Source organism: Dendrobates tinctorius, unplaced genomic scaffold (assembly GCF_039654945.1).
Source record: "Dendrobates tinctorius isolate UK_male_01 unplaced genomic scaffold, ASM3965494v1 ptg000032l, whole genome shotgun sequence".
Classification (NCBI taxonomy): domain Eukaryota; kingdom Metazoa; phylum Chordata; class Amphibia; order Anura; family Dendrobatidae; genus Dendrobates; species Dendrobates tinctorius.
Window position 1 is genome coordinate 35,000,166 of NW_027361700.1, and position 14,538 is coordinate 35,014,703.

Sequence of the window (14,538 nt, forward strand, 5' to 3'; positions counted from 1 at the left end):
CCTTTTACGAATATCTAGAAAGCATGTAATAAAGCACATCAGCTGCAGCAGATCCACGGCTCAGTAAATGACCATAAGATATCCAGGACAGAAAGGAGAGGTTTGTGGATGGTTTCTGCGCTTGCTGATAAATGATGAGATGTACACATGTGGTCAAAATTGTTTGATAACATAAAAACCCACAATGGTGACAGAAATAACTTGAATCTGACAAAAATAATAATAAATATCTATGAAAATAAACCAATGAAAGTCAGACATTTTCAACCATGCTTCCACAGAATTTTTAAAAAGATGAAACTCATGAAATAGACCTGGACAGAAATGATGGTACCCTTAACTCAATATTATGTTGCACAACCTTTTGAGGCAATCACTGTAACCTCACGACAGGTATTTTGGCCCACTCCTCAAGAGCAAACTGCTCCAGTTGTCTCGTCTTTGAAGGTTGCCTTTTCCAGATGGCATGTTTAAGCTCTTTGCAAAGATGCTCAATAGGATTTAGGTCAGGGCTCATAGAATGTCACTTCCTTTTAGCTATTCTTGGGTGTTTTGAGCTGTGTTTTTTGGGTCATTGTCCTGTTGCAAGACCCATGACCTATGACTGAGACCAAGCTTTCTGATACTGGGCAGCACATTTCTCTCTAGAATCCTTTGATAGTCTTGAGATTTCATTGTACCCTGTACAGATTCTAGACACCCTGTGCCAGATGCAGCAAAGCAGTCCCAGAACATAACAGAACCTCCTCTATGTTTCACAGTAGGGACAGTGTTCTTTTCTTGAAATGCTTCATTTTTCCATCTGTGAACATAGAGCTGATGTACTTTGCCTAAAAGTTCAATTTTTGTCTCATCTGTCCATAGGACATTCTCCCAGAAGCTTTGTGTCTTGACAACATGTAGTTTGGCAAATTCCAGTCTGGCTTTTATATGATTTTTTTTTCAACAATGGTGTCCTCCTTGGTCGTCCCTCATGAAATCCACTTTGGGTCATACAACGATGGATGGTGTGATCTGACACTGATATTCATTGAGCTTGAAGTTCACCTTTAATCTGTTTAGAAGTTTTTCTCGGCTCTTTTGTTACCATTCATATTATCCATCTCCTTTATTTGTCATCAATTTTCCTCCTGCAGCCATGTCCAGAGAGGTTTGCTACAGCCCCATGGACCTTAAATTTCTGAATAATATATGCAGCTATAGTAACAGGAACATAAAGCTGCTTGGAGATGGTCTTATAACTTTTACCTTTAACATGTTTGTCTATAATTTTCTTTCTAATCTCATGAGACAACTCTTTCCTTCGCTTCCTCTGGTCCATGTTGAGTGTGATACACACCATGTCACCAAACAGCACAGCGAGTATCTGTAGCCCTCTATACAGGCCCACTCACTTATTCCAAGATTGTAGACACTTGTGATGCTAATTAGTGGACACACCTTGATTTAACATGTCTCTTTTGTCACATTATTTTCAGGGGTACCATCATTTCTGTCCAGACCTATTTCATGATTTTATTTTTTTACAAATTATATGGAAGCATGGTTGAAAAGCAATGTCTGACTTTCATTTTTTCATTTTCATAGATTTTTGTTTTATTATTACTTTTGTCAGATTCAAGTTATTTTTGTAACCATTTTTTTTTTCTGTCATTAATGTACCAACAATTTTGACCACATGTGTATATCCCAGATTGTTAAGCAAAATAAGGGTTCATTATACACATTTCAAAGTACAAAATACTTTTTTTTATCAGGAAAGACCACAAGTTTAACGAAGGCAGCAAAACTAACGTTTACATAATGAACAGATTTCAAATGTGATTGCCAAAAAAGACATGTGACAGATGTGAAAGTTCGATTAAGGGCCTGTCACACTAAGCGATATCGCTAGCAATATCGTTATAACGTCACTGGTTTTTGTGACGCAGCAGCGATATTGCTAGTGTAGGGAAGGTGACCTGACGGACGGACTGACTGGTCAGATTTCAAAAAGGGAAAACAGCTAGGAAAGTGTAGGTGACGTGCAGTACCTTGAACTTACAGTAGAGGGCAGGGAGGAGTGTGAGCATAGGACTTGACATCAGCTTAGGGCTAAGAAACCGTTGGTCATGGGGGCGGAGTTATAGGGAACCAGGAAAGCTATAAATTTGACAGTAGGGTTCCAGAAAGTTCCAGTCCCCAGGGGGAGCTCAAGTGACAGGAAGACTGCGACAGTTTGTGCACTGTGAGGAGAATCTAACCGGGGGACTGAGGAGAAAGGAAGTCAGGGGGGTGGTCCTGACACGAAGTACCGCAGTATAGATGAGGCTCTGGGTGTAGGACACCGTTTTTGGAACGACGTTTGACCAGTGACATTACTGTTGGTGTACATGCCTACGGCAGCCACAGTGACGGAGCTGTCAGAAGCGTTGCAGAGTGTAAAGGGGACAGTACGTACATATACGTCCCTGGAGAAAGTGCGTGTCACAGTGTGTTCTGTAACCGGAGAGCTGTGAAGAAAAGTGCGGTGTGTTGAGAGGCCGTCTGGCGGACGGCGAAAGAGAAAATAAACTTGGACCTGGTGCACCCGAAACTGCCTTCCGCTTGTGTCTGTACGTTACTGCGCGGTATACAGAGGGACCACCCCCCAGCCCGGCCCACGACCCTACACTAGCAATATCGCTATGTGTGATACTTACCTCCGACCGCTCCCCCGCTGGTTATCGCTGATCACGCGAGAACGTCCTGGACCGTTTCTCGTCGTCAGCTTCCTGCTGGGCTTCCTGTGGCACCGACGAGCGATGCGTGGACGCGGGCGGGAGGACGTCAGGATCGCCTCGTCTGACAGGTAAGTAACGACCCCCGACCGCTGCTATGTCGCTGGTGAGATCTGCCTGTGTGGCAGCTCACGAGCGACCACTTAGCGATGCACCAGCGATCCTGACTGAGTCATATCGTTGGTCGGGATCGCTGATGCATCGCTAAGTGTGACAGTACCTTTAGGTACCACCTGGGATGGCACATGACATACATGTGATGTGTTAGGATAAAATGAATATACGAAAAGATGTATTGATATTATAAAAATATAATTTTTATAAATCTCTGTTAAAGTTATAGGATGAATGTTCTCCATTCAATGTTAGCAAGCAGTGTGAATGGTAACTAACCATATTATATAACTTCAAGAGAAATGTGCTGTCTTCCAGGTGCAAAAATTAAAGATGTGTCTGACAGGATATCAGGACTCTTCAGACCTACAGATGACTACCCATTCCTGCTACTACATGTGGGGACAAATGACACCGCAAGAAACGACCTGGAAACCATCTGCAGAGACTTTGAAGACTTAGGCAAGAAAGTGAAAGAACTGGGAGCGCAGGTGGTCTTCTCTTCCATCCTCCCAGTGGATGGCCATGGAACAAGGAGGTGGAATAAGATTCTGCAAGTGAACAACTGGTTACGTCGATGGTGCCGTCAGCAACAATTTGGATTTCTGGATCACGGAGTGAACTACTTATACGATGGACTACTTGCTAGAGATGGGGTGCACCTTACGAAGACTGGAAAGCATGTATTTGGAAGTCGCCTTGCTACACTTGTAAGGAGAGCTTTAAACTAGAACAACATGGGAAGGGAAGCAAAAGACCAGAAAAAGCCATACACCTGACAAATGCTATTGAGAACTCTGCTATCAGAAGTGGAAAGGAAGAACAAAGACGAAAGATTCTAATTAATAAAAATATTGGAGAAAGAGAAACCAATCACAAACTAAAATGTTTCTATACTAATGCACAAAGCATGGGCAACAAACAAGGAGAATTGGAACTACTAACACAGGAAAAGAAATATGATGTCATTGGAATCACTGAAACTTGGTGGGACAATACACATGATTGGAATACAAGACTAGAAGGATACAACTTATTTGCAAGAAACAGACTTGATAAACGAGGAGGAGGTGTCGCATTGTATGTTAGAAACGCGTATATCTGCACAGAGATTGAAGCTTCAGAGACTGGGAGTTCTGTGGAAACTGTTTGGGTAAGAATACAAGGTCAGAACAATGGAAAGGACACCATTGTAGGCATTTACTACAGACCGCCTGTGCAAGCTGAAGATATGGATGAACTCTTTATGCATCAAATGGCCAAGTTCTCCAAAAAATATGACATAGTTGTCATGGGAGATTTCAACTATCCAGACATTTGTTGGGAATCTCTCTCAGGCAAAACTAACAGGTCAAGGAAATTCTTATCCTCTCTTGCTGACAACTTTATCTTCCAAAAGGTAAGGGAGAAAACAAGGGGAACTGCTACCTTGGATCTAATCCTTATAAACAGGGAGGAAATGGTTGAGGAGGTAAAAATGGCTGGGACCCTAGGAGGTAGCGACCATGCTATTTTAGAATTTTGGATAACTAGAGGCGGAAGACCTGTGAAGACTCAGACGTCAAGGTTAGATTTCAGAAAGGCAGATTTTAAGGGATTCAGAAAGAGAATTGGAGGGATCCAATGGCTGGATATCCTTAAAGACAAAAATGTCCAGGAAGGATGGGAAATCTTGAAAAATGAAATTCTCAAAGCACAATTGTTAACAATTCCGAAAAGAGGGAAGAATAGGAAGCATTTAAGGAAACCAGGATGGATGAACACAGAACTTAAGCACATGCTAAAAAGGAAGAAAAAAATGTTTATAAAATGGAAAGAGGGAGGCATATCTAAAGAAGAATATAATGCTGTCTGCAGAACCTGCAGGGCACAAATCAGATTATCTAAAGCTGAAAATGAATTGAGGCTTGCAAGAGATGTCAAATGCAATAATAAAGGATTTTGGGGATATGTCAAAAGTAAAAGAAAAGTCAAAGATGCTATAGGATTTTTACAGGATGAAAATGATGAAATGGTAAGACAGGATGTTGAGAAGGCTGAACTTTTAAATTCCTATTTTGCATCTGTTTTCTCTCAGAAAGGAAATGTAACATCAACTGTTATTCACTGTCCTATTAAGGGAATAGAAGAATCCAGGATATCTATAAACAGAAAGATAGTGAGGAAACACTTAGCTAACCTAAATGAATTCAAGTCTCCAGGACCAGATGAATTACACCCCAGAGTACTGAAGGAGATAGCAGAAGAAATTTTTGAACCCCTCTCCATAATCTTTGAAAATTCTTGGAGAACAGGAGAAGTGCCAGAAGACTGGAGAAGAGCAAATGTTGTTCCTATCTTCAAAAAGGGGAAGAAGGTGGACCCAGGCAACTATAGACCGGTGAGTCTGACTTCTATACCAGGAAAGATCTTTGAACAAATTATTAAACAACATGTATGTCAATACCTGGATAAGAATGAAGTGATTAAACAGAGTCAGCATGGGTTTGTAACTAATAAGTAGAGTTGAGCGATACCAGCCGATACTTGAAAATATCGGATCGGAATGGATCGGCCGATCTTAAAAAAAAGTATCGGTATCGCCGATTCCGATACCGGGAACCAATGCAAGTCAATGGGGCCAAAATATCGGAATTAAAAAAAAACCTTTCTTTCCTTGTAGGTTAATTCTACATGAAGAAAAACAACTAAGAATAATGTAGAATGTATTGTGGGAGGTGGAGGAGACATTAAAGCCATAGAGGTTTAGCCCAATCAAATGGAATAGCAGGAATTAAACTTTTTTTTTTAAAGATGTTAGGAGTTACAAAGATATTGACTATGTTAGCCTCATTTATATTTTGCCAGACATGTATGTCTTCTTCTTCTACTTCCTTTTTTTACATTCTTCTTCTTCTTCTTCTACTTCCTTTTTTTACATTCTTCTTCTTCTTCTTCTACTTCCTTTTTTTACATTCTTCTTCTTATTCCTTTTTTTACATTCTTCTTCTTCTTCTTCTACTTCCTTTTTTTACATTCTTCTTCTTCTTCTTCTTCTTCTTCTTCTTCTTCTTCTTCTTCTTCTTCTTCTTCTTCTTCTTCTTCTTCTTCTTCTTCCTTTTCTTACATTCTTCATATTCTTCTTATTCAACAATTATTATTCTACATATTCAGCTTCTTCATCTTCTTCCTATTCTTCTTCATCATATTCTTGTTTGTGTCAGGCATTCCTGTAGTTGTTATCTAGAAAAGTTAGAAGTTTACACCTTCCGTTCTGCCTGTCACAAAAGATTTACAACAGGATTTGTCCGCGTTCAGTTTGGCCTGCAGAAGCAGGCCTTTTCCAGGGGCACCACGAGGAGGAACGGACTCACCCCCATACACTGCTTAGTCTTCTTCTGCTTATAAATAAGATAATATCATTTGCTCAGAGTATTAGTCTTATGCTTAATGTTCTTCTGCTTTGTTTTTTTTATGCTTCTTTGTCTTCTCTCTCTTGTTGTTCTGCATCTTGGTGGTTGTCTTCCTGTTCTTTGTCCTCTTGAACCAGCTGACGGTACTGGCACCCGGAGGGGCAGCAGAAGGAACAAGAGCCAATGGCACTACCGAGGACCAGCTGACGGTGCTGGAACCCGGTTACTAAGCAGGAGGTACCTGTGCTACAAAGCACTACCAAGGACCAGCAGACGTTGCCGGAACTCGGATACCGAGATGGAGGCACCTAGGCCAAACGCTCTGACGAGAACCAGCTGACGGTGCTGGAACCCGGAGGGGTAGCATAAGCTGCAAGAGCAAATGGAAATAGCGAGGACCAGCTGACAGTGCTGGCACCCGGAGGGGCAGCAGAAGGAATAAGAGCCAATGGCACAACCGAGGACCAGCTGACGGTGCTGGAACCCGGTTACTAAGCAGGAGGTACCTGTGCTACAAAGCACTACCAAGGACCAGCAGACGTTGCCGGAACTCGGATACCGAGATGGAGGCACCTAGGCCAAAGGCTCTGACGAGAACCAGCTGACGGTGCTGGAACCCGGAGGGGTAGCATAAGCTGCAAGAGCAAATGGAAATAGCGAGGACCAGCTGACAGTGCTGGCACCCGGAGGGGCAGCAGAAGGAATAAGAGCCAATGGCACAACCGAGGACCAGCTGACGGTGCTGGAACCCGGTTACTAAGCAGGAGGTACCTGTGCTACAAAGCACTACCAAGGACCAGCAGACGTTGCTGGAACTCGGATACCGAGATGGAGGCACCTAGGCCAAAGGCTCTGATGAGAACCAGCTGACGGTGCTGGAACCCGGAGGGGTATCAGAAGTTACCCCTGAAAAGCAAAGTTGGCATGCCGCAAGCTGGCCGCAGTTACCGAATCACACAGTCCTACAGGGGGTGCTTGTCCTACTGGCACTATGGAACAAACCTTTCTTACCAGAACCCGCAGTCCACATAGGAAGCACCTAAACTGCTGGCACCCTAGCCTCGGCTAACCCAACCGCAACACGACATGGCAACTTGGGGTGGCAAACTGACATTGACACTTCCCGGAAACAGCAGGCAGGGCTGGAACCAAGCTGGGCAGGAGGGAGTACCCGTGCCAAAGTCAGTTATGAGCAGCAACTGGCGATGTTGGAGCCCAGGACAAGCACTTAGCAGGCTGAGGCCTGATGTGCTGTCAATTGGGAGGCAGCAGGACAGATTGCCATCAAAACAGCAGGGGAACAGCTGACGTTACTGAACCCCACAAACACAGGAGCTAGTGTTTTACTCTGTGAAGACGGCACTTCCGAGCAACAACTGGCTGTGTTGAAGCCCAGGGACAAGCACGGAGCAGGCTTAGGCTGCATTGAAGAAATTTTAAGATCGGTTGTAGACTACTAATTTGAACCAAGCTCCACTTAGGCCTGTGGATTCACTGATTTTCGTATTTCCCCTGTCCTCCAACCCCGCCAGTTACAGCTCCGAAGTGGCGTCTGCACAATCCACACTTGTTCCTGTGTTACAGGTGTTCAGTCCGGTCAGTTAATCCCCTGATGTGTGTCCGGCAATGTCGCCTGCTCTGTCCACATTCCGATAATGGGAATGTGGACAGAGCAGGCGACATTGCCGGACACACATCAGGGGATTAACTGATCGGACTGAACACCTGTAACACAGGAACAAGTGTGGATTGTGCAGACGCCACTTCGGAGCTGTAACTGGCAGGGTTGGAGGACAGGGGAAATACGAGAGACAGTGGAGCCACAGGCCTAATTGGAGCACGGTTAAAAATCAGTAGTGGTACGACTGTGTAGGCAGCAGGAGACTTTGCCATCCACACAGCAGGGGATCAGCTGACATTACTGAACCCCACTGAGACACGGGAGCAAGTATCTCTTTCCGTGTGGACGGCACTTCCGAACTACAACTGGCTGTGTTGAAGCCCAGGAAATAGGAGGGTGTAGGCAGAGGCCTACTGTATTTTGAATGAGTTTACAGCAGGAGAGACTGCCATCCACAAAGCAGGGGATCAGCTGACGTTACTGAACCCCACTGAGACACGGGAGCAAGTATCTCTTTCCGTGTGGACGGCACTTCCGAACTACAACTGGCTGTGTTGAAGCCCAGGAAATAGGAGGGTGTAGGCAGAGGCCTACTGTATTTTGAATGAGTTTACAGCAGGAGAGACTGCCATCCACACAGCAGGGGATCAGCTGACGTTACTGAACCCCACTGAGACACGGGAGCAAGTATCTCTTTCCGTGTGGACGGCACTTCCAAACTACAACTGGCTGTGTTGAAGCCCAGGAAATAGGAGGGTGTAGGCAGAGGCCTACTGAATTTTGAATGAGGTGACAGCAGGAGAGACTGCCATCCACACAGCAGGGGATCAGCTGACGTTACTGAACCCCACTGAGACACGGGAGCAAGTGTCTCTTTCCGTGTGGACGGCACTTCCGAACTACAACTGGCTGTGTTGAAGCCCAGGAAATAGGAGGGTGTAGGCAGAGGCCTACTGAATTTTGAATGAGGTGACAGCAGGAGAGACTGCCATCCACACAGCAGGGGATCAGCTGACGTTACTGAACCCCACTGAGACACGGGAGCAAGTGTCTCTTTCCGTGTGGACGGCACTTCCGAACTACAACTGGCTGTGTTGAAGCCCAGGAAATAGGAGGGTGTAGGCAGAGGCCTACTGAATTTTGAATGAGGTGACAGCAGGAGAGACTGCCATCCACACAGCAGGGGATCAGCTGACGTTACTGAACCCCACTGAGACACGGGAGCAAGTGTCTCTTTCCGTGTGGACGGCACTTCCGAACTACAACTGGCTGTGTTGAAGCCCAGGAAATAGGAGGGTGTAGGCAGAGGCCTACTGAATTTTGAATGAGGTGACAGCAGGAGAGACTGCCATCCACACAGCAGGGGATCAGCTGACGTTACTGAACCCCACTGAGACACGGGAGCAAGTGTCTCTTTCCGTGTGGACGGCACTTCCGAACTACAACTGGCTGTGTTGAAGCCCAGGAAATAGGAGGGTGTAGGCAGAGGCCTACTGAATTTTGAATGAGGTGACAGCAGGAGAGACTGCCATCCACACAGCAGGGGATCAGCTGACGTTACTGAACCCCACTGAGACACGGGAGCAAGTGTCTCTTTCCGTGTGGACGGCACTTCCGAACTACAACTGGCTGTGTTGAAGCCCAGGAAATAGGAGGGTGTAGGCAGAGGCCTACTGAATTTTGAATGAGGTGACAGCAGGAGAGACTGCCATCCACACAGCAGGGGATCAGCTGACGTTACTGAACCCCACTGAGACACGGGAGCAAGTGTCTCTTTCCGTGTGGACGGCACTTCCGAACTACAACTGGCTGTGTTGAAGCCCAGGAAATAGGAGGGTGTAGGCAGAGGCCTACTGAATTTTGAATGAGGTGACAGCAGGAGAGACTGCCATCCACACAGCAGGGGATCAGCTGACGTTACTGAACCCCACTGAGACACGGGAGCAAGTATCTCTTTCCGTGTGGACGGCACTTCCGAACTACAACTGGCTGTGTTGAAGCCCAGGAAATAGGAGGGTGTAGGCAGAGGCCTACTGTATTTTGAATGAGTTTACAGCAGGAGAGACTGCCATCCACACAGCAGGGGATCAGCTGACGTTACTGAACCCCACTGAGACACGGGAGCAAGTGTCTCTTTCCGTGTGGACGGCACTTCCGAACTACAACTGGCTGTGTTGAAGCCCAGGAAATAGGAGGGTGTAGGCAGAGGCCTACTGTATTTTGAATGAGTTTACAGCAGGAGAGACTGCCATCCACACAGCAGGGGATCAGCTGACGTTACTGAACCCCACTGAGACACGGGAGCAAGTGTCTCTTTCCGTGTGGACGGCACTTCCGAACTACAACTGGCTGTGTTGAAGCCCAGGAAATAGGAGGGTGTAGGCAGAGGCCTACTGTATTTTGAATGAGTTTACAGCAGGAGAGACTGCCATCCACACAGCAGGGGATCAGCAGACGTTACTGAACCCCACTGAGACACGGGAGCAAGTGTCTCTTTCCGTGTGGACGGCACTTCCGAACTACAACTGGCTGTGTTGAAGCCCAGGAAATAGGAGGGTGTAGGCAGAGGCCTACTGAATTTTGAATGAGGTGACAGCAGGAGAGACTGCCATCCACACAGCAGGGGATCAGCTGACGTTACTGAACCCCACTGAGACACGGGAGCAAGTGTCTCTTTCCGTGTGGACGGCACTTCCGAACTACAACTGGCTGTGTTGAAGCCCAGGAAATAGGAGGGTGTAGGCAGAGGCCTACTGTATTTTGAATGAGTTTACAGCAGGAGAGACTGCCATCCACACAGCAGGGGATCAGCAGACGTTACTGAACCCCACTGAGACACGGGAGCAAGTGTCTCTTTCCGTGTGGACGGCACTTCCGAACTACAACTGGCTGTGTTGAAGCCCAGGAAATAGGAGGGTGTAGGCAGAGGCCTACTGAATTTTGAATGAGGTGACAGCAGGAGAGACTGCCATCCACACAGCAGGGGATCAGCTGACGTTACTGAACCCCACTGAGACACGGGAGCAAGTATCTCTTTCCGTGTGGACGGCACTTCCGAACTACAACTGGCTGTGTTGAAGCCCAGGAAATAGGAGGGTGTAGGCAGAGGCCTACTGTATTTTGAATGAGTTTACAGCAGGAGAGACTGCCATCCACACAGCAGGGGATCAGCTGACGTTACTGAACCCCACTGAGACACGGGAGCAAGTATCTCTTTCCGTGTGGACGGCACTTCCGAACTACAACTGGCTGTGTTGAAGCCCAGGAAATAGGAGGGTGTAGGCAGAGGCCTACTGTCTTTGTAATGCGGAGACAGCAGGAGAGACTGCCATCTCCACAGCAGGGGAACAGCTGGCAGTGCTGAACCCCACTAACACTTGAACGAATGTGTTTGGCTCTGTGGAGACGACACTTCTGAACACCAACTGACGCTGTTGGAGCCCAGGATTAGGCGAGGAGCAGGCTGGGGCCTACTGGATTTTGGCAGGTGAAGGCAGCAGGAGACTTGCCATCTCCACAGCAGGGGAACAGCTGGCAGTGCTGAACCCCACTAACACTTGAACGAATGTGTTTGGTTCTGTGGAGACGACACTTCTGAACACCAACTGACGCTGTTGGAGCCCAGGATTAGGCGAGGAGCAGGCTGGGGCCTACTGGATTTTGGCAGGTGAAGGCAGCAGGAGACTTGCCATCTCCACAGCAGGGGAACAGCTGGCAGTGCTGAACCCCACTAACACTTGAACGAACGTGTTTGGCTCTGTGGAGACGACACTTCTGAACACCAACTGACGCTGTTGGAGCCCAGGATTAGGCGAGGAGCAGGCTGGGGCCTACTGGATTTTGGCAGGTGAAGGCAGCAGGAGACTTGCCATCTCCACAGCAGGGGAACAGCTGGCAGTGCTGAACCCCACTAACACTTGAACGAATGTGTTTGGCTCTGTGGAGACGACACTTCTGAACACCAACTGACGCTGTTGGAGCCCAGGATTAGGCGAGGAGCAGGCTGGGGCCTACTGGATTTGGGCAGGTGAAGGCAGCAGGAGACTTGCCATCTCCACAGCAGGGGAACAGCTGGCAGTGCTGAACCCCACTAACACTTGAACGAATGTGTTTGGCTCTGTGGAGACGACACTTCTGAACACCAACTGACGCTGTTGGTGCCCAGGATTACGCATGCCGCATGCAGAGGCCAATGGGCAGCGGTTTTTATGGAGGTTGTGGACTACTACTGATTCTAACCATGCTCCACTTAGGCCTCTGGCTCCACTGTCTCTACTATTTACCCTGGCCTCCAACCCCGCCAGCTACATCTCTGAAGTGGCGTCAGCACAATCTACACTTGTTCCTGTGTTACTGGTGCTCAGTCCCATCAGTTGATCCCCTGATGTTTGTCCGGCAAGTTCGCCAGCTCTGTCCTCATTCCCACTACTGGTTATGGGAATGTGGACAGAGCAGGAGACCTTGCCGGACACACATCAGGGGATAAACTGATGGGACTGAGCCACAGGAACACAGGAACAAGTGTAGATTGTGCTGACGCCACTTCAGAGATGTAGATGGCGGGGTTGGAGGTCAGGGGAAATAGTAGAGACAGTGGAGCCAGAGACCTAAGTTGGGCACGGTTAAAAATCAGTAGTGGTTTGAATGTTGATGGAGCTGGTGACTCTGCCGTCCACACAGCAGGGGATCAGCTGGCATTACTGAACCCCAGTAACACAGGAGCTAGTGTGTTTCTCTGTGCAGACGACACATCTGAGCGACAACTGGCTGTGTTGAAGCACAGGGATTATAGTTCAGGTGGTAGAAAAATGAACACACCAGCAGACCTGGATACAGTTGCCAACCACTAATTTAGTCTGTAAGAGGAATGGCAAAGTCTTTGGAGATCCAGGCCTTGTTCATTTTCAGAAAAGTCAGCCGGTCAACATTATCGGAAGATAGTCGCGTGCGACGGTCTGTTAGTACACCACCTGCGGCACTAAAGACACGTTCCGATAATACACTGGCAGCAGGGCAAGCCAGCACCTCCAATGCATACTGGCTAAGCTCTGGCCATGTATCCAGCTTAGAGACCCAAAACTTGAAGGGGGAAGAGCCATCTGGGAGTACAGCGACAGGGCAAGACATGTAGTCTGACACCATCTGACGGAAGCGTTGCCTCCTGCTGACTCGAGGCGTCGCTGATGGTGTAGACAATTGTGGTGGACACACAAAACTTTGCCACATTTGGGCCATAGTGGTCTTGCCTTGTGCTGCGGCACTGCCTCTGCTCCCTCTTTGTGCAGAGTTTCCTCCACTGCCTCGACGCACAGAGCTGCTTTGTAAAGCACTTGCAACAATGCTGTCGGGTGGAATGGAAAACATTATGGACTGCACCAGTGACTCTTCGTACTCCCGCATTTTACGCTCCCGGTTCAACGTTGGTATGAGCCTTTGTACGCTGTCCCGGTAGCGAGGATCTAGGAGGGTGTACACCCAATAATCAGCCGAGACGAGAATGTGGGCGATGCGGCGGTCGTTTCTCAGGCACTGCAGCATGAAATCAACCATGTGCTGCAGACTCCCAACTGCCAAAGAACCGCTGTCCCCTGTTTGAGGCGTGACCTCGACCTGCTCTGCATCACCCCACCCTCGCTGTACATACTGAGTAGAGGTTTGTGTACCTCCCTCCTCTGGAGAGATGTCTTCCTCCTCCATCGACTCCTCCTCATCCTCCTCACAAAGTGTCCCCTGCCTAGGCCTTTGTGAGGAAACACGTAGCGCAGACTGTCCAGAAGCAGATGGCATTTGGGACTCCTCATCCTCCACCTCTTCTGAAACCTCATCCCTTAGTGCTTGCAGTGTTTGTTGAAGCAGGCAGATAAGGGGGACAGTCATGCTGACTAGTGCATCATCTGCACTCGCCATCCGCGTGGATTCATCGAAGGCACGCAAAACGAGGCAGATGTCCTTCATAGAGGCCCACTCAATGGTGCTGAAGTGTGAACGGCGCACAGTGCGACTTGTTTGCGCCTGATGCAGCTGGTACTCCATGACTGCTGCCTGCTGCTCACACAACCGCTCCAACATATGTAACGTTGAATTCCACCGGGTGGGTAGGTCACATATGATGCGATGTTCTGGAAGGCCAAATCGTCGCTGCAGAGCAGCGAGGCGCGATCTTGCCGTGCTGGAACGTCGCAAGTGAGCGCACTCTATGCGGACCTTGTGCAACAGTGCATCAAGATCCGGATAGTCCCTCAGAAAGCTCTGCACGACCAAGTTAAGAACATGTGCCAGACATGGGATGTGTGTGAGGTTGCCTAGGCCAAGAGCTGCCACCAGATTTCGGCCATTGTCACACACTACCAAGCCCGGCTGGAGATTCGCTGGCCCAAACCACACATCGCTCTCCAGCTTGATAGCATTCCAGAGCTCCTGCGCTGTGTGGCTTCGATTCCCCAAAGAAATTAATTTGAGTACAGCCTGTTGACGTTTGGCCACGGCTGTGCTCATATCGGTCGTAACAGGCTCCTGCTCTGCTGTTTCTGAGGAACTTGAGTAGGAGGAGGAGTCTATGTGTACAGACTGGAGTCCTGCAATCCGTGGCGTTGGAAGAACACGTACAGCGCCACTCTCCAGATCCGTACCCGGCTCCACAACATTGACCCAG

At 47.9% G+C, this 14,538-nt stretch overlaps 1 protein-coding gene across 6 annotated transcripts in view; it reads right to left on the reverse strand.

Moving 5' to 3' along the window:
• LOC141086571 (NXPE family member 2-like) overlaps positions 1-14,538 on the reverse strand; it is a 724,795-nt gene that overhangs the window by 394,348 nt on the left and 315,909 nt on the right. The window lies entirely within an intron of this gene.